Source organism: Loxodonta africana, chromosome 6 (genome assembly GCF_030014295.1).
Source record: "Loxodonta africana isolate mLoxAfr1 chromosome 6, mLoxAfr1.hap2, whole genome shotgun sequence".
Classification (NCBI taxonomy): domain Eukaryota; kingdom Metazoa; phylum Chordata; class Mammalia; order Proboscidea; family Elephantidae; genus Loxodonta; species Loxodonta africana.
In genome coordinates this window covers 40,994,797-41,020,243 of record NC_087347.1, presented here as the reverse complement: position 1 = coordinate 41,020,243, position 25,447 = coordinate 40,994,797, and the positions used below count along the sequence as shown (strand labels likewise).

Sequence of the window (25,447 nt, the reverse complement as noted above, 5' to 3'; positions counted from 1 at the left end):
CCCATAGCGCTTATCAACTTTGAACACAGTAAGCAATTTATTTTTGATTTGTTGTCTATATTGTAAGCTTTTGGATGCTTGAATATCAGTTTCTTTTTTCTCCTGTCGGATCCCAGCACCTAGATTAGGTCCTGGCACATGGTACCCATTGCCGTCCAGTCAATTCCAACTCATAGCAACCCTAAAGAACAAAGTAGAATTGCCCTGTAGGGTTTCAGGGAGCAGCTGGTGAATTTGAACTGCATACCTTTTGGTTAGCAGCCTAAGCACTTAACCACTGTGCCACCAGAGCTCCGGCACATAGTAGGCAGGCAATAAATACTTGTGAATGTAGGAATTCTTGAGAGAATTGTAAAGTGAGTTTTTTGTTTTTAAATAAATATAATTATTTGTGTAATCAAATCTTTCTCTGTAGCCTGCAGGAGGGGGAAGATATGGATAGCTTTGGAGCCTTTCATGGTACCTACCTTAGGACCTGGCTTGTTGTAGACACTTGGTATATGTCAGAATGAATTACCACAGTGGAATCCTGGGAGGAGGCATGAAGCTCTTTTCATTTTATCAGTCTAGACTGTTTCAGAAACTGAGTTAAGTAGAGTTCCAGGCAGTTTATACTCAGTGTAACTTGGGGATGGGCTAGGTTAGCGTGGCAGGAGAAGAGCACCTCTATTCTTATTAAAACTTGGGGGTATCACTATATTGCTTCTTGAAATTACCCCCTCTAGGTCTTCAGCCCTGAGGGCTCTTTTGTTCTTGTCTCATGGAGGGAGCTATGGAAAGGAATATTTAACCATTCAGTGCATTGTCAGTGCGGGTGATGAGAAATATCCTGTATATTCCAGCCTGTGCTCCTGCAGTAGTTCTTCTCCCTCTGAGTAAATGAATTGAGGCGTGAGGATTTGGAAGAACAGGTGTTATTTTTTTTTGTTAAGTAAGGTTTTGTTATAGAAATAAATGAAAAATATATTTTATCATTTCAATTCAGGCCCTAAGAATGCACAGCGGTTACCTTTCATGAAATGTTCTTGCAATAATGCTGTTTCACTGGGCTTTGTAATGAAACCTTGATTTGCATCGCTATCCTGAGAACTTTCTGACAATGCTAAGGTAATATCATGAAGGCAGTAGGAAATGAAATAAAATGAAATGATGGTAATGCATGTCCACTGTGAAAAATGTTAAGTTGCTAAGGCAGTGTCATATCGGTAATATTTTCATAAATTTAATTAAGATACATGAGGCAAATAAATATTGCATTTCTCTTTATTATCACTTCAAATATGTGAGGGCAACTATTAGGATTAAAACCAAAAATTAGACATGAAGCATCTCAGCTGAAATGAGAGATGTGCTATTCATCGTTTCAACCTGAGAGACTCTCAGGATTCCTGTCACGTTTATTTCAGGCTTTCAATTTCTCCCCCTCAGTATACTCTGGCAGTCTCTCTGCTGTACTGTTCTCTGATTCTGTACTTCCTGAAGCAGAATTTCTTTTGAGAATTAGTGGGAAAGTCAGTATAATTTTATTAAGCCTCACTTTCACACTGGACAATCAGCCCTCTAGTTTTCAGTTCTGTTCTTTTAACAGTCAAGTTCTTTTTTTTTTTTCTTCAAGTTGTTACTGATATTGTTGGTTAAACTTACCTACTTAGAAAAAAGTTCCTATATTAAACTCACTAAAATTAAGTTTTTAAATATGAGAGAAAACCTCAGTTTTCTCAGTTTCTCTGTGAAATGGGAAAATACGATACTTACCTTTATAGCCGGAGTGAAGGACAAGTGAAATATTGTATGTAATCAACCTAGCATAGTGCTTGGCATCAGTAGGGAAAAGTAGTATTTAACTTGCCCCAAAGGATCCAGGTTCAAATTCTGCACCTTTAAATCACTGGGGAAAAAACCAAAAAAGATAATGTTTAGGTAATATGTGTTCATTGTAGGAGAATTTAAAATGTATTGGTAACCAAAGTATGAAAACAAATAGGTTTAATCCCACCACGACAAATAGCTTACACACAACAAATTAATATTTTGGTGTGTATACTTCTAAACTCTATTCTTTTTAATAGAAATAGGATCACGGTGTATGCATTTTCTTGGTAATTTATTTTCCCCCAGAAAATATATTTAGACTCTTTCTATATAAATTTATTTCTTCTACAAAATTTTTGGGACCATTTGACACAGAACATTCCAGTCTATGGTCATAACATATATATCACATGTTATATATTTGTTGTTGTTGTTGTTAGCTGTCTTCAAGTGGATTTCCCACTCACAGCAACCCTATAGGACAGAGTAGAACTGCCCCATGGAGTTCCCAAGGGGCTGCTGGTGTATTTGAACTACCAACCTTCTGGTTAGCAGCCGAGCTCTTAACTACTATGCCATGAGGGCTCTGTTAGATATTTAGATGGTACCAATTTTATGTTATTTTATTATCATGAACATTCCAAATGCCTCAATTTTCTTAAAAAAAAAACTTATGTCAGTGTAATGTGCCACATAAATCCGTATCATTTGTTTTATATAAATAAATTTACTTGGTAAACATTTGTACCCATACTGTATGCCAGGAACTGTCTTTTATTTCAGTATTATAAAGTTTATTTTTTTCTTCTTAATCTGTATTTTGTCATGATTAGTCATAATGCAGCTTGGATGGTCATTTCCATTTCTGAGACTTCTCTCATGTGCTCTATTCTTGACGGTAACTATAACGTTGTGGCCCACATAGACTTTGTGTCATCCTGGAAAAGTCACTGTCTTTTTACGCGAATAACATGCTCCTTCACACCCTCCTACCCTTGAGGTATTTCATAAGCGTGCTATACTAATTTTTTTTTTCTTACAGCAACATGTGGAAGAGGGTAGGCATGAGAATACTTGTGAGGGTACCTCGCAGGGTGTGGCGGGGGGGCATGTGGCCAGCAAGCAAACAAAGGCTCATGTCCTTTGCATAAAAATACAGCACTTAACCTCTCTGATATATAGAGTTGTTTTTTCTAAAATGGGGACAAATTTTTATGTGTATCACATGAAAAAATATTTGTGCTATACTATTGCAGCAAGAAATTCTTACTTCTTATCTTCTGACTTATGTTCTTTCTAGCCAAGTCTCAAATTGGTTTTCTAGAGAAAGACTTTTTTGCCTTGTTCTGTAGGTTTTATATCTTTCTTTTGTCTCTCAGTTTATTTAGTATGGGTATGTGTAAAGCTCATTTGCATTTATTGTTTGGTTTTATAAAATATAATAGTAAAGCAATGAAGTGGAAGGCAGAAGGGAGGGAAAGGGCTTTTCAAAAATACATTTCTAAAAATACTAGTCCAAAACCAAAACCCATTGCCATGGAGTAAATTCCGACTCAGTGACCCTGTAGTACTAATGTCTAAAGTCAGTGGAGGTAAAGGCAGAGAAAGGAACATTTCCATAGCTTAAAGGAAAACAAACAAATTTGTTTCTGAAGGGAGGGAGGGAAAATTCATCGCCCATACTTTTTCAGCTCTCGAGTTCTGATAATGCATCAATACTCATCTTAAAGGAAGGCTAGAAATGGTTTCATTGGAAAGGCTGCTTTTCATGTGATTGCTGTACTCCCTTCAAAGGGAAAAAAAAATCTATGCACCTACAAAATAGCTGTGATATTCTTTTAATAAGATTATGTATTACCTAATACTCAAATTATAAGATGAACCTGTGACAAGCAGACTGAAAGACTTTAACTGACACTGTGATGTGACACTAAGCTTGAGGCCAAATCACGTCCCTAAAAAAGTTAGAATCATCAGTAGCACAAGGATGTACCACTAATCTTCCGCTCTTCTATTTATTCCTTTTGTTGTCGTTGAAACTTTCCTTTTGCCTTAAAAAACAAAACGTGCTGCATTTTTTTGTTACATTCAAGTTCAAAACCATTTTATCTCTTTGTGATTTATTTTTTGGTAAGATTTGCCTTATATTATTACCAAATATTCTACTTTATTGTAATGATTATAATTAGTGCTTTTAACCTTACAATACCTTCTCTTTATAAATAACATCACTTCTGCTCTCTTTTCGTTTACCTCGTATGTTTTAACCCATCTTTTTGTCTTAATTTTAAAATTTTATCAATAAAAACGTACTGAGTTAAAAATCCAGTACTATCTTAAAGGTTTAACCAAGAAAAAAAAAATAATAATCTACTTCCCTAATTCCTACTGTCAGGATAACTATTCACAGTTCTTTTACTGCTTATTCTGGTACTGACTTCCACATTTCCAAATTGAATGCTTGTAGTATGACTTGGTATTTATTTTCCAATTTGGGTCATTATTTTTTGTCTTCTTAATTATGGAAGATGAGAATTGAAACTCTCTCATATTTGGGTTTTTCATACCAACTAGCATCAATTTTCTTTACCCAGTTTTGCTAGTGTATAGTAAAATTTGGGTTCAGACTGTATTTCATACTTATATTATTATCTTCTCTGCGTGTATATATGTGAATATGGTGTATGTGTGTGGGCGCACACACCACAGAGCTTTTAGTGCTTCATGATCACATTTCCTTCTTGATACTATTTTTTCTGAAGTTAAGTAATTAATACATATTAATACAAAATTTCAACTAAAAATTTTCAACAGAAACATAGAAAATAAAATATGGTCTTCATATCAGTCTACCAGTTTTAGTTTTTTTTCTTGAAGGTATTTCTACCAGCTTCCTCTTTCAACCTGTCCTGGTTGCCCTCGAGCCCTAGGTACAGCTCTAATACTGAAAATTCCTTTTACTTTTCTCTTGGGTTAAATCCTCTTTTATTGGAATTTCATGTTTGTCTGTTTGTTGTATTATTATTATTATTTTATTCCCTCATTTTAGTAAAGCACACTTTTCAGTAGCTTTATAAGACATATCACATGACAGAAAAACTTTTGGAGATGGTATATTTCTAAAAGAGCCACAACGATGGACTCAAACATACCAATGATCATGAAGATGGCATAGGACAGGTACATTTTATTCTGTTACAAATAAGGTCACCATGAGTTAGAGTGACTCAGTGACAGCTAACAACAACAATAATATTTCTAAAAACTGCCTTCATTCTACCATCACACTTGATTTATAGTTAGGTTGCATGGTCCTATTTTCTGTCTCTATATGTCTCCTTTCCTCTTTCTGGGAAGTTTTCTCAAATTTACTTCCAATGCATTTGCATTTATTTATTTATTTATTTATCATTTCTGCTATTGTACTCATAATTTCTAAGAGCTCTTTCTTGTTCTGAGTACTCCTTTTTTATTTCATTCTATTTTATGCTATGAATGCAATATCTTACTCTTCTAAGGATATTCTTTAGTTCTCACATTTCTGTGTTACTTCTGAGTTCCTTCTATATATTTTAGTCTTTTATTTTAGAGGTTTTTCTTACTTACCTGTTATTTGCAGCTGTCTATTCAATTTGCAGTGGAATTTCCTAAAAAAGTTCATTGCAGGCTCTGTATTTATGAGGTTTGGAGGGGGCATCCCCTAGAAGGGTGTTACCTTTAACTGGACCGGGATCCTGACTTTTCATTGGAGGCTCCTGAATGCCTTTATCCACATGTCTGTTATTAGTTATCTTTTGCTGTGTAGAGGCCCTGCTGGCACAGTGGTTAAGCATTTGGCTGCTAACCAAAAAGTTGGCAGTTCGAATCTACCAGCCGCTCCTTGGAGTCCTTATGGGGCAGCTGGAATCAACTGGACGGCAACAGGTTTGTTTTTTTTTTGGTTTGCCACATAAGAAATTACCCAAAATGTAGCATCTTAAAATGATGTTTATTTTCACACAGATTCTGAATGTCAGGAATGCAGAAGCAGCATGGTTTAAGTCAGGAAATGCAGGCATCGGGGTTGTATCTTACACCATACTTATGCATTCTGTGTGTTGAGCAAATAATCTGAGAAGCTGGACTATATGAAGAACATGGCATCATGACTGGAGGAAGATTCATTAACAACTGCAGTGTGCAGATGACACAACCTTGCTTGATAAAAGTGGAGAGAACTTGAAGTGCCTACTGATGCAGATCAAAGACCACAGCCTTCAGTATGAATTAAACCTCAACATAGAGAAAATAAAAGTCCTCATAACTGTACCAGTAAGCAACATCATGATAAATGGAAAAACATTTTTCTTTTTTTATTAAAGTTGTCAAGGATTTCATTTTATGCGAATCCACAATCAACACCCATGGAAGCAGCAGTCAGGAAATCAAATGACATATTATGTTGGGCAAATCTGCTGCAAAAGACCTCTTGAAAGTGTTAAAAGGCAAAGATACCACTTTGAGTACTAAGGTGTGTCTGACTCAAGCCACAGTATTTTCAATAGCCGTATCTATGCATGGGAAGGCTGGACAATGAATAAGGAAGACTGAAGAGGAGTTGATGCGTTTAAATTATGGTGTTGGTGAAGAATAAACCATAGACTGCCAAATGAATGAACAAATCTGTCTTGGAAGAAACACAGAAGTACAGCCAGGATGGTCTTTAGAAGTGAGGGTGATGAGACTTTGTCTCATGTACTTTGGACATGTTATCAGGAGAGACCAGTCCGTGGAGAAAGACATCATGCTTGGTAAAGTAGAGGGTCAGAGAAAAAGAGAAAGACCCTCAATGAGATGGATTGACACAGTGGCTGCAACAATGGGCTCAAACATAGCAATGATTATGAAGATGGTTTAGGACTGGGCAGTGTTTCGTTCTGTTGTTTATAGGGTTGCTGTGAGTCGGAACTGACTCAAAGTCACCTAACAACAACATCTTTTTTGTTACTTAACTGTCTTATGATAGGATTTTTGAAGGGATGGATTTTTGTATTTAGCCTGCCATTTAGTCTGTATTTCCAAGTTTTCTGCTTGTATAATTTCAGTATATACTGTGATAAAGTGTGTCCTACAAAGTTTGCATTTACATGAAGAATGAAAAATGTTAACAGACTGATCAGCTTATTCTGCCAAAACTCTTGAGATGAGAATAGAATAGATTTTGTTTTCCATGACTTTCTTGGTTTCTGGTTACCTTAGAATGTAGGTTTACAAGGAAAGAAGAGGAGATGAAAACAGTCAGCAGTATAATGTCTAGAGAGTCAGCTTAAATTCTGAGGATTTGGGATTTATCTTGGCTGTTCCTTGAAGTACCAATCACAACATGATAGCTTAACAAATGAAACATAATTAAAGATAATGTTTTAACTGCACATATAATTTAAGTGCATCTGTATTTGTCTTCAATTTCAGTGCCTAAACCTGCCTGTTTCTTACAGTGCTGGGATCTTGGAAAGAAAGCTATAAACATGTTGGAAATATTTATTGCAATACCTCAAAGTGAAACCACTGAAGTCCTTCTATGGGTAATTTATTACACTGCTAGATATCAGACACATGAGCAACTGTCCCGAGCTCTCAAATGGGAAATGCTTCCAAAATGTATCATTTCTAAAATTAATATCTTTTACTTTTCTACCATAAGAAGAAGAATAAGTTACATTTATGGTTTTAAAAATTTTGCTGATATGCCTAAATACTAAGTAGTACTTACTATAACTTAGACTTTTGTTCACATACCATCCCCAGACAGTCCAGGACTCTGCCTGCCTCTCCCTTGAATTTAAAATCAGATGTCCTTCCCATTGATCAGGTGACAGCTTCCTATTTGAGATCTCAGGTAGCCATGGAGCCATTATCTCTGGCTTATTTGTATTTTCTGTACTTCAGTTCCCAATTTCTATTTACTTTCTGTGGTCCTCCTTTGCTTATCTCTGTCTTCTAGTATTCATAATCAATAGCTGTAGCTCCCTTATTCAAAATAGCTCTTTTTAGACATTTGAAATTGTTTCTTATTTCTCAGACTTTCTTGTGCCCTTTATCCCCAATAAAGTTGTATAATATTCAGTGATTAGAAATGATTTCTCTTCCTTCTTGTGTGTTACATGGTATCACGCATGGTTTCTCAACCTCGCACTGTTAACACTTTAGGCTGGATAATTCTTTATTGGGGGAAAGCTGCCCTGTGTACTATGCATTGGAGGGGGTTTAGCTGTATCCTTGGTCTGTACCCACTAGATGTTGGTAGCAACACCGTTCTACCCCTAGTTGCAATAACCAGAATGTCTCCAGTGACTGTTACATGTCCCTGGGGAGTTGAGGGGGAAAGCAGTCCCACTGGTGTAGTGTGTCTCACTTTCAGGAAGGGCCTGAGATTAGTGGCCTAGCACTGTATGAGGTGGCAGGAAAGATTGAGAAGACTCAGAAATCTAGTCTTGCTGCAAGATTTAGGAATGCTTAGGAACGGAGGGAGCAAAAGACTAACAAAACAAAAAGTGCCCACCTGCCTCTGGAGGGATGATTGACAGGGTTGTGAATCAGCATCTGCAGGTCCATGGCCAGCATCTGAGATTGAAAAGCATTTTACATGAGCAACTGCGGTGGTAAACCACAGGAACCAAGGGGAAGAGTTCCTGTTGGAACGTGGGCAGAGACATGACCTATACTGTCACAGTGGTAGTTCCGGAGTCTGTGGAAGGGAGCAGTGGAACAATTTAGACAGTGTGGAAACCAAGATGTCACACTACTGTGAAATCTGTAGACAGAGAGGGCGTTTTATCTGTCTTTTCATCTTTTCTGTATGTCTATAAATTCACCTTGCCGACAGCCCAGCTGCCGACCTAGCCCTCTAAATTACCTTGTTAGCCAACTTCACTCCTGAAATTTGGGAAGGCTTCATACATTTTGGCATGATGGAACTTTAAGTAAAATTAAGAGTAGAACCATGCACTAAATAAAAATAGCTTCATTTCCATGCTGTCACTGGTATCAACTCAATTCCTTACATCCTTTCCAAGTAAGTCTGAGAAAACCCGAAGTTTTCTGACAGCTGGACTTCACACAGCTGTTTAACCTCTCTGCAGGTGCAAGTAGATTTCTGTCATCCTGCATTTGTGATTCTGGTGTCTGACTGTCACACTTGCAGTTGCTGAAGTCCACAGGGTAGAACCATCTTCTTATCTGTACTTCTCAGATACGGAGCATGAAGAAATAGCTGTGATGAAGGAAGCAATACCTAATTCACAACTGGGGTGCCCAGTCTGTGGGCTGCAGAGATGGTGCCTGAGTAATATGATTCACCAACATTCATTTCTAGGCTTTCGCAAATCATTTTTCCAGCAAGAATGTTCAGCATGCTGCAACCAAATGTGCCTTCATTTGAAATTATCTTGGATTTTTTTTTTTTAAAGTTTATTCAACAAATACATATTGAGCATCTCCTTTGTGCCAAGCACAGTGCTAAACAGAGACTGCAGCAGGAAGCAAGGCACACACCATCCCTGCTCTCGTACAGCTTCTAGTCTAGTGGAAGAGGCAGACGTAACAGACTGATAACTGCAAACTCTGAGAAATATTCCAAAGACAAGCATATGCAGGGAACCCGATTTGATTAGAGAGTCAGGGGGACCTTCATAAAGAAGTGAAAATTCAGCCAACTGTGTTTTAGGCAGAAGGAATGTCCCTATCAAAGGACCTCTGTGTATACAGGGCTGTGCTGTAGGCTTCAGAAGTCCTCTTCTCTATGTCGCTGGCATGCTTAGCTAAAGCATTTTTTTTTTTTTTTTAATTTTAGCACCTTACATTATACCAGCATGGAGCCCTGATGGTGCAATGGTTAAGTGCTTAGTTGCTAACTGAAAGGTTGGTGGTTCAAACCCATCCAGCCTCCTTATAGGAGAAAGACCTGCTGATCTGTTCCTGTAAGAATTACAGCCTAAGAAACTCTTTGGAGCAATTCTACTCTGTCACATGGGGTCACTATGAATCAAAAATCAACTTGATAACACCTAACAACAACTCCGTCCAAGAAGCAAATTATTTGATTAAACATTATACCTGCATGTTTGTACTTTTCTTTCCCTTGGCAAGATGCAAACTTAGTTCCTGGAAGATCAGGATTGTGTCTTCTTCATCTTGTTATGACCTAGTCCCTAGCCTGACGACAAGCAGGTATTGAATAATATTTGAGGAAGTAAGGGAGTGAATGGCTGAAATGAATGAATTGATGAGTGAATGAATTGAAGAATACAGTAAAGTATGTTGGCAGCTGATTTGTCCTCTGAATCCGTACATTCTCACTTCAGCTGCTTGGAAACTCTTCTGTCCACTTGTCTTTTTCTTATGCAAGGAGGTTTCTTGCCTACTGTTGAACCATTGGAACTATTTGGTGTTGCGTGACAAGAACCCAGAATAGTGCTTGAGACATTGTTGCTGTTGTTAGTTCCCATTGAATCAACCCCCAACTCATGATGACCACATGCATTATTTATATGGAACAGAATGCTGCCCGATTCTGAGCCATCCCATGATTGGTTGTGGATCAGATTGTTTTTATTGACTGATTTTTGGAGGTCAATTGCCAGGCCTTTCTTCCTAGTCAGTTTTAGTCTGGGTGCTTCACTAAAACCTTTCAGTGTCATAGTTACCATTTATTTTTCAAGGAACCCATATTAATCTGGGTTACATCATAAGACAGGCTTGGAAGTATTTGACATTACATTGTAGAAGGTATTCTGTCTATGGAGATGAATCTGACACTGTAAATGAATGGGGGCCATAAAAGTATGCAAGGTAGTTGAAGGAAAAGTAATCTTATAGTTAAATTTATTATTATAGCTAAAATGTATCGAATAAACACTGTATTCCGGGCATAATTCTAAGCACTTTATATGAATTCTTAAAGGTAAATTCCATTATTATCTCCATTTACAGGTGAATGAACTACGCTTAGAGATGTTAAATGACTTTTTCAAAGTCATAGGTGGCAGACTGGATTTGACTCCTTATTTTTCTGTTAACTTTCATGCTAAAAGAAACCAGAGTGGGCATTTGTTGCATAATCCAAGTCAACAAATGAGAAGCATCTGAACCAGGACTTATTACCTTGGGCTAATCACAGAACATACACTGTCATAATTGAGGCTAGGGTAAATGGAGATGGAATAGGAAGGAATGTATTCAAGAGACATTTACCTCATTGTGGCATGGAGTAAATGAGAAAGTCCTTTGAGCACTATAAAGCTCTGTATAAATAAAAACCAAACCCATTGCTGTCAAGTAGATTTCAACTCGTCATGACCCTATAGCATAGAGTAGAACTGTCCCATTGGGTTTCCAACGAGCAGCTGGTGGATTCGAACTGCCGACCTTTTGGTTAGCAGCTGAGCTCTTAGGTATGTGCCGCTAGGGCTCCTCTGCATAAATGGACCTGTATAAATGATCCACAATTGCAATTCTATTTAATTTTCCCAAAGGTGAACAGACTTCAAGGGCCAAAACTCATGAGAGATAAATTTGTAAATCTTAGAGTAATTTATCTCCGTACTATAGGGGAAGGATCTGTCTAGAGACCTGGGGTTGGTAACCTGCTCAGAGAAGTCCACTTAGGAAACCAAATCATTAACAGCTGGTACTGGTACCATGACAGACACATAGACCAATAGAACAGAATTGAAAACCCAGAAATAAATCTATCCATCTGTGGACAGTTGATCTTCAACAAAGGGTCGAAGACCATTCAATGAGGAAGAGAGTCTGGAGTCCTAAAAGCTTGTGAGCAACGATTTAATAAACAACTCTTGGTTTGTACTCATGTGGAGCAAAGAGAATCAAGGAAATAGCAAAGACTCAAAGAAGGAACTAGTCCATGGGACTAATAACCCACTTGGACCACAAGTCTTCTAACCTGAGACCAGAAAAACTAGATGGTGCTCAGCTACTACCATCGACCCTTCTAACCAGGGACACAATAGAAGGTCCCAGTTAGAATGGGAGAAAAATGTAGAACAAAACTCAAATTCATAAGAAGACCAGACTTACTGGACTGATAGAGACTAGAGGAACCCCTGAGACTATTGCCCTAGGACAACCTTTTAACCTGGAATGTTAGCAACTCCAGGAGTTCACCTTTCAGCCAAATAGTAGATTGGCCTATGAAATAAACAATAACACCTGAGAGAAATGTCCTTCTTTAAACAATCAACTCTAGGAGACCAAATGGTCAACATTTACCCAAAAGCAAAGCTGAGAGGGCAGGAGGGGCAAGGAAACTGGATGGAACACAGCAGGTGGGGTGGAAATGGTAAGAGTTCAAACACATTTCGGGGATTGTAACCAGTGTCATGGAACAATTCGTGTATAAATTGTTGAATGGAAATCTAATTTGCTGTGTAAACATTCACTTAAAAAACAATAAAATATTTAAAAAAATAAAACAAAGGGAGTTGAGTACAATATTCAGAAGGGATATTTCCATTAAGTTTGAGAAGCTTGATGAGTTACCTTTCTGTACTAAAGGATTTTTGTATGTAAATATCTATGATTAGGTATTTAGAAGCAGAGCATCCTCTTCTCCACAGAGTTGTGCAAATAATTCTGTGAATTCTTTCTTTCTAACCCTTGCCACCACCTCCCACTCCCAATTTTCCTATTTAGAGTTAAGTTGTCTCTGGAAACAATCATGGAATAGAAGAAGAAACCCCAGCTTTGGCGTTAACTCTAAGTTCTAAGACAGAACTTATGCATACTTATACATCTTATACATCTCAGCTATATGTATGACCTTTGTGATCTTGGCCTAATTATGTATCTTCTCTGTGTCTTGGGTTCCTCCCCTGTCAAACAGGGATAATCATATCTACCTTTGTCTGAAATTTGCTCTAGAATGTCAGGTAGCTAAAGCAAAAGAAAGAAATGATAAAAGAGCTGAACCGAAGATTTCAAGGGATGGCTTGAGAAGACAAACTAATATAATGACAGGTGTAAAGACTTGGAGATAGAGAATCAAAAGGAAGAACATGGTCAGCATTTTCAAGCTGAGAGAACTGAAGAAAAAATTCAAGTATTGAGTTGCAATATTGAAGGATCTTACAGGAAAAATATTAAACAATGCAGGAAACATCCAAAGAAGATGGAAGGAATACACAGAGTTGTTATACCAAATGAATTGGTCAACATTTAACCATTTCAAGAGGTAGCATATGATCAGGAACTGATGGTACTGGAGGAAGAAGCCCAAGCTACACTGAAGGCTTTGGTGAAAAACAAGGCTCCAGAAATTGACTGAATACCAATTGAAATATTTCAGCAAATGGATGCAGTGCTGAAAGTGCTGACTCCTCTGTGCCAAGAAATTTGGAAGATAGCTACCTGGCCAACCGCCTGGAAGAGATCCATATTTATGCCTACTTCCAAAAAAGGTGATCCAATCAAATGCAAAAATTATTGAACAATATCATTAATATCACATGCAAGTAAAATTTTGCTGAAGATCATTCAAAAGTGGCTGCAGCAGTACATTGACAGGGATCTGCCAGAAATTCAAGCCAGATTCTGAAGAGGATGTGGAACGAGGAATATCATTGCTGATGTCAGATGGATCCTGGCTAAAAGCAGAGAATACCAGTTTACCCATGTTTTATTGACTATACAAAAGCATTCAACTGTATGGATCATAACAAATTTCAGATAGCATTGCAAAGAATGGGAATTCCAGAACACTTAATTGCGTTTAGGAGGAACCTGTACATAGATCAAGAGGCAGTGGTCTGAACAGAACAAGGAGATACTGCGTGGATTAAAGTCAGGAAAGGTGTGCATCAAGATTGCATCCTTTTGCCATGTCTATTTGGTCTGTATGCTGAGCAAATAATCAAAGAAGAACGCGGCATCAGGATTGGAGGAAGACTCATTAACAACCTGCATTACACAGATGACACAACCTTCCATGCTGAAAGTAAAGAGGACATGAAGCACTTACTGATGAAGATCAAAGAGCACAACCTTCAGTATGATTACACCTCAAAATAAAGAAACAAAAATCCTCATAACTGGACCAATAAGCCACATCATGGTAAACAGAGAAGAGATTGAAGTTGTCAAGGATTTCATTTTACTTGGATTCACCATCAATGCCCATGGAAGCAGAAGTCAAGAAATCAAAAGACGCATCATTGGGCAAATCTGCTGCAAAAGACTTCTTTAAAGTGTTGAAAAGCAAACATGTCAGTTGGAGGACTGATCCGAGCCATGATGTTTTCAGTCACCTTATATGTATGTGAAAGCAGGACGATGAAAAAGGAAGACCAAAGAAGAATCGATGCCTTTGCCTTTGAATTGTGGTATTGGTGAAGAATATTGAGTATACCATGGACTGCCAAAGAAAGAACAAATCTGTCTTGGATGAAGTACACCTAAAATGCTCCTTAGAAGCAAAGATGGCGAGGCTACATCTCACATGTTTGGACATGTTATCATGAGGGGTACTGCCTGGAGTAGGACATCATGCTTGGTAGAGGGTCAATGAAAAAGAGGAAGACCTTTAATGAGTTGGATTAACACAGTGGCTGCAACGATGGGCACAACAACGGTTTTGTGAGGGTGGTGCAGGACTGGGGAGTGTTTTGTTCTGGTGTACATAGCGTTGTTATGAGTTGGAATCAACTCTGTGGCACCTAACAATAACAACAACGGTGTTGTTCTGAGGATTGGCAATATGGAATGCAAAGCATGTAAAGGAGTGCCCGGCCTATGATATCTGTTGTAAAGTTATAAATGATTGAGGAGCCAGGCCAGTTCCACAGCACAGACAAAACTATACACCCTCACTAACAGATGCATAAACCAAACCCGTTGCCTTTGAGTCAATTGTGACTCATAGCAACCCTCCAGGACAGAGAAGAACTGCTCCATGGGGTTTCCAAGGAGTGGCTGGTGGATCTGAACTACTGACTTTTTTGGTTAGCAGCCAAGCTCTTAAACACTGTAGTTACTGTCACCATAAATATCATGCCCTGCCAGGGAAAATATATAATCAAATGAACTAAAATTTTCTTTTTTTAGTTTAGTCATATTTCAGTTCTTGCTTCTCAAGATCATTCCTGGCTATTTTTGGTGGGGCTTGCTTGTCCGCTCATCAATTTCATGGTCAAGCATAATGGCTGAACTCATCTATTATGAGGATTTATTTATTTATTTATTACTCTTTACAGAGTAAACTTTTAAAAAAAATTTTTGTTGTGCTTTAAGTGAAAGTTTACAAATCAAGTCAGTCTCTCATACAAAAATTTACATACACCTTGCTATATACTCCTAATTGCTGTCCCCCTAATGAGAGAGCACACTCCTTCCCTCCACTTTCTCTTTTCGTGTCCACTCGGCCAGCTTCTAACCCCCTCTGCCCTCTCATCTCCCCTCCAGACAGGAGATGCCCATATAGTAGGCTCATGTGTCTACTTGATCCGAGAAGCTCATTCTTCACCAGTACAGAGTAAACATTTCTTGAACTCAGATTCCAAAGTCTTGACCTCAGATTACCAAAACCTCATGTGTACTCATTTTCTACTCAGTGAACATCTTCCCCAGACTGAATCTCCCTTTTACATTATATCCCAGAGTTCTGCCCTGACTTTGCTCACTGGTCACACAAGAGACTCACATTCTTACCTGGTTCTTCTCTCCTTTCCTGTCTTCCATCAGCCATGTCAATGACTCTTGCTTAACTATTTCCCCTTTACCCTGGTGGCCTAAATCAAGTGGTTCTAGCCTTTTCAGAATTGCCTATTTAGGTACCTTCTAAACCCTCACCTTGTCACTGGGCAACTAACCCAGGGATGAGGCCAGTGACAGAAACCGTGAGGTCAAAAGGGAAGGTGATCAGAGGAAAAAGATAAGTGTAATTTATGACACAATTAGTTTAAGTAGAGGTAATATTTAGGTGGTTAGAGATAAGGGACTAGAACTTTAGTTTGGAAATCTATATATTTTAGTAATCCTGGAAGATAAAGTTCATTCCTCAGATGCTTAGTGAGCATATGTGGTTGCTAGGCACTATGCTGAGCACCAGGACTACATATGAGTGGTTTGGAATCTTTTATGCATTTACTCTCTGGAGGATTAGCAGGTGTGATGTATCTGTGTGCATCTGTCTATCTATTTAACACGGCATAATTGTTTAATTTACTATCTCAAATATGGAATGTGATCATCAAAAAAAAAAAAAAAGGATGGGAGTTAGGAGACCATTCTACCACTTATTAGCCATATGACAAAGGCAACCAACCATTTAGAGCCTCAGTTTTCTCATCTGCAAGCTAAGCATATTGGGCTAGATAATTCTTCTCAACCAGGCTCCAATGGAATTAAGTTCTCTAAGGGTTACAGAAATGTTTGACTTTAAATGATTTTGTAAAAGTGCCATAAAGTAATATGCCCAGTTAAATGTATTATACACCAGTTAAATGTGTTATACACCAAAAGTTTGTCACATTAGGAGAGCCTCCTTGCTCTGGACCCAAATTTATAATTAAATATTACAATTTTGGACTAAAAGTTACAAATTTGACTGGCAGGTGTTGATAATAAAATGATGCTTTTGTCTGTTTTACTTATTGTATTTCATGCAATATATTGCTTGACCAATGAGTTTGGTTGTTAAACAAGTTTCCACCTTTAACCCAGATCTGCAACATCCACTTGAACTCTAAGAAGGTGCAACTTTCATGACTCACATGATAAAGGTAATTTTTACCTGAAGTCATCAGAATGGATGGTTCTTATTGAAATATAATTCACATACCATACAATTCACTCACTTAATATGTACAATTCAGTGGCTTGTAGTATATTTACAGAATTGTACTCCCATCACCACAATTAATTTTTGAACATTTCATCTCACCAAAAACAAACCCTTCAACCCACAGTGACACCCCTCACTTCTCCTACCTCCCCCCTGCCGGTTCTAGGAAACCACTCATCTTCTTTCTGTTTCTATAGATTTGCCTGTTCTGGATATTTCATATAAATGGAATCATACAAAATGTGGTCCTTTATGACTAGCTTCCTCCACTTAGCATAATGTTTTCAAGATTCATCCCATGTTGTAGCAAGAATCAGTATTTCATTTCTTTTTGTTATGAAACAATATTCCACGGTATGGGTATAAACCAAAAAACCAAACTCACTGCCTTTGAGTGACTGTAGGTCAGAGTAGAACTGCCCACTGAGGGTTTCCAAGGCTGTAAATCTTTACGAAGCAGACTGCCACATCTTTCTTCCACAGAGTAACTGGTGGGTTTAAACCACTGACCTTTTGGTTAGCAGCTGAGTGCTTTAACCACTGTACCACCAGGGCTCCTCATATGGATATAGCACATTTTATTTATCCGTTCAGTTGTTGATGGACATTTGAGTTGTTTCTACTTTTTGTATACTATGAATTGTACTGCTGTGAACATTTCTGTACAAGTTTTTGTGTAAACATGTTTTCATTTTCTTGGGTATATACCTAGGAGTGGAATTGCTGAGTCATATAATAACTCTATGTTTAGTCATTTGAGTTTTCTTAAGAGGCTGCACCATTTTACGTACCCAACAGCTGTGTATGAGATTTCTGATTTCTCCATATCCTTATCAACACTTCTTATCTACCTTTTTTGATTATAGCCATCCTAGTCAATGTGAAGTGATATTGCATACATTTTCCTAATGACAGAATGTGATAGAAGAGATGATTTTTGAAGGGAAAACATCAGAGGGACAAAGATGAAAACTTAAAGTCACAAAGGAACAAAAAGCGTATCAGGGATGGGAAGGTAAATGTCAGAGTTGGTTAGAGAATTGACTAATAGGTCATGATAGGCAGGGCCGTGTCCAGAGAGCTCATTTTCTGGATCATGGTACAGCACAAGCCTTAATGGTGGTAAAATTATAGTTGTTAATGGATAGGTAGGAAAGTGTATTTGTGGGTAGCTTATTCTCACACACCTGATATTCCCAGCATGATTCTTCTTCAATCATACTGGTCTGTTCACTCTTACTACTCACTCCTTCCCCAGCCTTCCATGCCATGACCATTTTTCCCACTCTGTCACTGATTTTGTAGTTCCCTCACTTATGATGACTTCCTCAATTTTCTCTATCCATCCAGATCCCATCCTTGGAAACTGTTTAACATTGGCTCACCCGCTTGGCGTAAATTCTTCTGATTTCTTGGGCAATATTGACATATTCCTCTTTAACCCTTGTACAACACTTCGGAGGAAGCTCTGTTGGCTTAGTAGTTAAGCTATTGACTGCTAACTAAAAAGTCAGCAGTTAGAACCCATCAGCTGCTCTGTGGGAAAGATGTCACAATCTGCGTCCGTAAAGATTATAGCGTTGGAAACCCTGTGGGGCAGTTCTACTCTGTCCTATAGGATTGCTGTGAGTTGGAATCAACTCTATGGCAGTGTTTTTTTTTTTTTTTTTTTTTCCTTTAACAGCACTTAGGAGGTTTGTACCACTCTACTTGGTACTTAATGATAAAATTTATCTTATATTGCTCTCATTATTTTATGTGTGGTTTCAAGTCTCCCAGTGTGTTTCTTAAGGTAAAATAATGGGTTTATATTACTTTATGTTACCTGTATAAAAAAGAATAGGTGCCTAGTACACATTTGTTGAGTTAAATCTTCTGTTTCTACCTCAGCTCTTCTTAGAATTTCAGAAATGCAGCTAAGCTCTCACTGTTCTTTGGGGGGCAGGGTGGCGGGGAGAATACCGTTCTTACGGATTCATTAAAACAAAATGAGGGCTGGAGTTTATAATTTTAGATAAAAATAAGTTTGTTTTATGGTTAGATTATATTATGAAATTATAATATTTCATGAAGGAATCTATAATTTGTAAAGGATCTGGAAAATGCATATTATACAAGGACTTGTTATGTGGGGAAAAATTATCTTTGAAACTTTTGTCTGGGTGTTGTTAAAGTCACATGGGTACTATTGACTTCAAGGTGGCATTTCCCCCTTAAGTTTTAAAATGCTAGAGTGGGCGGGTGGTGGTTACTTAACTTTTAGGATTCTATTGTTGAGCTGTCTTCAGGGTTAGTCTTTTGGAACCTTGTACGCTGCTTCTGTCCTTGAGCTCTCATTCTGAAATTAGAGATGGGCAAAGTCAAGCAAACAAGGCAAAGGTTAATACAGGGAGGCTAATAGTAAACAGATGGGAGTCATCAGCCTGAAGTGAGGTCCCGCTAGAGGCCTTCCCTTCAGAGACCCAAGACAACTTGCACTGGAAATTTGACCAGGAAAGGACTCCCTAAGCGACCTTGCCACAAAGTATATCCGCTGAAAGGGTGGCAGAGTTCAGAGAAAGGTGATGGAGAACAGAAGGGCAAAGAAAACAGAAGTACCAATGCATTACTTCAAAACTTCTAATTTCTAATACAGCAAATGTGAATGATTTCACAAACCTGTATAGATAGGTCTACAACTGGTAAGGTGTCCTGGAAAGACAAAGCCTCAGGTTGTAAAATTTGTATAGTTTGGTAAAAATATATCCACACTGGCCGAATCCCATTTTTAAATTCTTCTGAGGATTTAAAAATAAAAACAGTTGCTGTTGAGTCTGTCTGACTCATGGTGACCCCATATGTTTTATAACAGAACTGCGCTTCATAGGGTTTCCAGTGGCTGTGATTTGGGGGAAGCAGATCACCAAAACTTTCTTTCAAAGCACCTCTGGGTAGATTTGAACTACCAACTTTTTGGTTAGTAGCAGAGTACTTAACCATTGGGCCACCCAGGGACTCCTCCTGAAGGTTAGGGGACAGATTATGAATAATTGGAATGTAAAAAAAAAAAAACTATTTAGACACTGTTAAGAAACAAAGTTTATTATAAAAGGCAAGCAAGATATGTATCGTAGATTTTCCTGATTTCAGGCAAGCGTTGGGGCCACACATGATGGTAGCTCACTTTGTAGGGTTAACAGAACATCAGCTGCCCAGACTGCCTCTGGAAGTGGTAACTTAAAAATAATTGACTACAAAGTGGAACCAGAGTATGTGGGGTTGGTAAATGCGGAGACGACGGGACATTTACTGAACGCCTATTATGCTCCAGAAATTGTGCTGGACATATACATTTACTTGTGCAGTCTTTGCAATGACCATGTGTCTTTTTTTGTTTTCTTTTAATTTCTATTTTAAATATGAAAAAAATAAAAACTGAAGCTCAAGGGAATTAAAGAACTTGCCTTATCTGTATATCAAGTAAATGGCAGAAACACAGTTAGCCCTGGTTCTTTTGATTCCATAGCACATTTTTTCCCCCTAAATTTTACCATACCACCTTTAGAGTAGGATGCCAGTTTCTTTATAACTGATCAAATACCTTTTGTTTTTGCTTAACAGAAAATAAAACAAACAAAAATATCCCGAAATCAGAACTTACCTTTTCCAAATAAATTCAGTTCTTTATTTATAGTACCCTTATCTCCATAATTTACTATTTTTAGTAATCATCTGCTTATTTCATTGTTTTTATTTAGCAGTATGAATAGATGATGAAAATAAACCTGATGATTCTATTCAGTTAATTATATTTTAAATGATATATCATTGCCTCGCCGAAAGAGGTTGTGTATCCCTTATCCTGCCTAATATTGCCTGTACATGTTGCCTTCAATACATAATTCTATTACTTTATGAAATACCCATTCCGGTATCTTCTCAAACCAGTCCAATTTTAAGTATAGTATCTATGACTGAATCTAAGGGAAATCAGAATTTGTCAGCCAACACAGAATTGGAAAATGTGTCTATTCAAAATTTTCTACAAATGATCTTTAGAAACGTATTTTAAATTTCATTCTAGTGAAACCAACTTAGAGTAAATCTTAATGGGCTAGAACAAAATAGATTTTGCATTGGTTTTTTCTTATAAAATATGCAAAGCCCTGTTTTTAAATAGATTTTTTCCTGTGATATGGCTCCTTTCCTCTGTTCAGCAATGAATTTGTCTAAACCGCTATTTTTTCAGATTTTCGTTAGATTGTAGTAGAATTAGCTTCTCAGGATTGCCAAGGTGAAGGGGAAGTATAAAGTCCAGATTCCAGATCATGTTAACTTCAAGCCAGTGTTTTGCCTATAGCTGTTCTCAAGAATTTTGTGTACATTTTACTATATAACCTGTTTCCTGGCTCAGTTCTTCAGAATGTGATCATTTGTTAAGCAACATAACCAAGCACAGTTGTAACAAGCCAGAACACTGTTCGTTGGGTTTTTCCCCCTTGCTTCACAAGTCCACTAGGCAGACTAATATACACCAGACAATATCTATGCAAGGTGTCCCTCTATGTCGTTCTCTTTTGCTTGCTCCTTGTTAGTTAGAAAGATACATACTGTGCCAGCCACTAAGCTGGCTTCAACAGCTATTTATTTAGATTTTGTGAACTGGAGCTGAACTTGAACCCAATTAATAGCAGCTGAACTTGAACAAACTGATATGAAATCATTACAGGCTCAGTTCCCTGGTCCATTATCCCTGAAGAGATCATCCGACAGCACTCCAGGTGCCTTTTCTATGCCAAACCTTGGTGCAATGCCCAGTCAGAAAGCGTCAGGGGGATTAGAAGTTCGGTTGCATCGGAGTTAGCTCATTACCACATTTGTGACCGCTTTCACAGAGAGGAGAGGTGGCGATCCCACTGGGCGGGATTGCGGCAAAGGCTTTGTTTTCAACACCATCTGGCACATGGTTGGCACTCATTAACACAGCACAGTGTCGATTAAAATAATAATTGTACACAGCAGCAATGCTGCTTAGATAGGTCCCCACCTTTGGCCTCCTAGCAAAGAAAATGGAAGAAAGAGAAAGCTGAGGAGTTGCCCCTGGTAACTGTGGCCACTGAGTTTGCATCATACTTGATTGCCCACACCTTCCCCAGATCAACTACTTCATTTTTTTGGACTTGAAATACCATGAGTCAGACCCTGTTTCTAGCCCCCAAAGACCCAGATAACAGAGCTCCAGCCATAGCTAGACTCCCTATTCTATATTGCATTTGGGAAATATTTGCTAAAGGGGATTGTATTCAGCAATATTTCTTCTGCAGCTTGAAATACAATTAAGGACAGTAGACTTCCTCCTTTTAAAGAACGCATTAGTGGGCTTAGCCATTCGGGTGTTTAATAAGGTTGAACTATCTTTTCTTAAAGGAACCCTGGTGGTGGAATGGTTAAGCCCATAGCTACTAACTGAAAGATTGGTGGTTTGAACCCACCAGCCTCTGTGTGGTAGAAAAGACCTGGCAATCTGCTCTCATAAAGATTACAGGCTGGAAAACCCTATGGACCAGTTCTACCCTGTCCTATAGGGTCACTATGAGTTGGAATTGACTCGATGGCACACAACAATAGCAACACTGTCCTTAAGAAAACAGGTGTGAATTTACATCAGTGTCTCCAAGACTTTGATCTGGAAGCATCTGCTTTGATTTTTGTGTGGGAGTTTCGCTTTGAAAGTCTGCTTTGTGTGTGGAGATAGGAGTGTCGGCTTTTGAAAGCAACTGTTTGGGTTTCATTCCCATTTCTGTTACATATTAGGTGTGTGGCCAAGAGCAAATCATTTTACAGTCTTCTATCAAAAACCCAAACCCAACTGCTGTGGAGTTGATTCTGACTCATAGCGACCCTATAGGACAGAATAGAACTGACACGTGGGGATTCCAAGGCTGTAAATCTTTACAGAAACAGACTGCCACCTCTTTCTCCCACAAAGTGGCTGGTGGGTTTGAACTGCTGACCTTTTTGTTAGCAGATGAGCGCTTTAACCACTGCTCTTCCAGGGCTCCCTTACATTCTCTTGATCTCCCTTTATTTAGCTATGAAATAGGGTAATAAGTATCCTCAAGCTTTAGCATCTCCAGGAAGATTGAAACCAGTTTCCTCAAGTTAACCCGCACTTGTTGAGACCCCATGTGTGTCAAGGTAGAACTGTGCTCCATGAAGTTTTCAATGGCTTTCAGAAAAGTATATCACCAGGCCATTCTTCTGAGGCTCTTCTGGGTGGACTCAAACCCTCAACCTTCAGGTTAGCAGTCGAGCACATTAGTCCTTTGTATCACCAGAGATTTCTATGAAGGTTCTAATCGTGCCCAGCACACAGTGAGCTCTTGAAAAGAGTTAGCTATGACTGTGTATGTGTCACCATCATTTTCTGCAAGGGCTCATTCTTCCTCAAAAATATGCCCCATGTTTATCCGCCCCCCCCCCCCCACAACACCCCAAATGATAGGACACACTAGATGTCATGATGGAGGTGCTGGATAAGTAGGTATTTGCCCAGATGTGTTGATCATCTCTTTCCGGTAAGACATTATGATTTAATTCCTTGTTATGCTGGACCAAGGTCAGAATAAGCCATTTGATGTGGTAATTTTCTTATAGGTAAATAATATACTTATACCATGATAGTTAACGAAGCACACCAATTGTTTCCAGAGTAAATTATGCATATCTTATACTACAGAAATTGCTTGTGTATTTCAGGGCTATAGGTAGGTGTTACCGCCAATGATCATGTGGTTTTCTCTGGTTGTGGAACCTTGAGCAGCATAGCCTCAGACAACCTAATGATTTGTGTGTTGTGATTCTGAGTGTAGCCAGGGCTTTTTTATTCTGTTTGCCATTTGGTATGTAGAAAAGCCTTGAAGAAACTGGCTTTCTGGAGTAGTGTTTACAGATCATTCATTCCACCAAGAGAAGATGACAGACATTTTAGATGCAGGAGAAAGATTAAATGCATTGGGTTTAACTAGCAGTAGTAAAAAGGGCTGCATCTTTGTATTGTTGCTGTTTATCTTCTTTTCCTTCAGTGGAATATTGAGCTTCCCCAGGCGGTGATTCAGGTATTAATGGCGAGTTTCGGTCGGGCAGGAGTGTGTTCAGTCTGTGACACTTAGATAGCAAAGGCAAATGCTCACGGCTATTAGTCAGGAGTTTCTGTGTGCCAGTGATTGCATGCTTGTGGCTCATAAGCAGGGTGATTCACAGCAGCCTCTAGATGGGCTTGCCGTGGACTGGCTGTTATTGCCAAAACTGTCAGCATTTCTCTTACAGACCTGTCCATATGACACACTTCTGGCACCCTTTATGCTAAATAGCTTGCTCCTAACATCATGGATAACTTTTATTATCTTGGAGGAGTTGTCCACCACAGTGAGTCCTTTGAAGAATAAATTGGAATAAATAAATATTTTGTTGCTTTTTTCTCTTAAGTGCTACTCTGGGACTGTCGATAGAATTTATGCCACAGTGTTCTCTTGGGCAGTCTGGTTTCCAGATTCCTTGTCTTGATTTGAATATGCACACACTTGAGAATCAGCAACAAGATGTTGTGTTATTAGTTTTTCTGTATCTGTGGAGCTGAACCACTGGTCTGAGTTCCTGGTTGAGCAGACATGTACAAAGACTCTAAGTTTCTGGGGTTAATACTAGCCTGGCACGGGGGTCCAAGGGCGATTCCTTTTCCATGTCCCACTGCACTCCAACCCCTCAACACAAGTACACTTTATACGTGACCTTGTGATGTGAATCAGCATCTTATATTGATTATTTTTCAGTTAATTCTGTATATCCTGGTTCAGACCCACCTGCATCCCTGCATGATTTCTCAACCTACCCCATCCCAACTTTCTGGATTCTTTCCTTAATTCAGTAAATGTTTGTAGAGTGCTTGCAGTGTGCTAGGGTCTGGGCATACAGAGGCAAAAAGATAATTGAGATCCCTGATCTCAAGGAGCTTACAGTCTGGCTAAGCCAGAAACTATACCTGTAAAAAAAAAGTATGAGAGTACTTCTGATAGTAACAATTGCAATGCAGAAAATAGAGTGAAGGGATAGAGAAACTATGAGAAGGCCACTCTGATAGGAGAGGGAAGGTTTTGAACAGAAGCAGCATATCTAGATGGCAAGGAATAGTCCTGCAAAGATTTGGCAGAAGAGCACTTTAGACGGAGGGCTCAGCTAGTGCAAGGGCACTAAGACATGCATTCTGGAAGAATTTGGGAAGATGGAGCGTGATAAAGAAGGCCAGGCTGACTGGACTGTAGGGAGCAAGGGACAGGGTGGGGAGGGGAGTCAGATGAGGTCAGAGAGAGACAAGGCCAGGTCATTTAAGGCTTTGTATGTCTTGGCAAGGAGTTGATTTTATTCAGAAACAAGGATTTGAAACAGGGAAGTGAAAAAATATGATTTACATTATGGCTCTGTTTCAGCCTACTTAATTTAACCATGATCCCTAGTGCCAGAATGCTGGTCCCCACCTCAGCTTCTGTCTGAGCTTGCAAATATTCACAAATATAAATGTGCTTGTCTCTCATTATTTTGCTGTGCCTGATGTATGGACTCGTTTTGTTGTAGGTATCAGTGCTTTCCCTACTCTCTGCATCACGCACCAGTCCCCACAGTCCCCTCATGCTGTAACTCCAGCAGGCAGAGGTGGCCACCTGGCCTCTGCAGTGTCTTTATGCCTGGTACTTGCTGCTGCTTTTGCTCCTCTCCTCATCTTGTGCCCTAAGTCTCTTTCTCCTGCGAGTCGAGAGCTCTTCT

At 38.7% G+C, this 25,447-nt stretch overlaps 1 protein-coding gene across 4 annotated transcripts in view; it reads left to right on the top strand.

Moving 5' to 3' along the window:
* PARD3B (par-3 family cell polarity regulator beta) overlaps positions 1 to 25,447 on the top strand; it is a 1,162,629-nt gene that overhangs the window by 517,925 nt on the left and 619,257 nt on the right. The gene's annotated exons all lie outside the window — the stretch shown is intronic.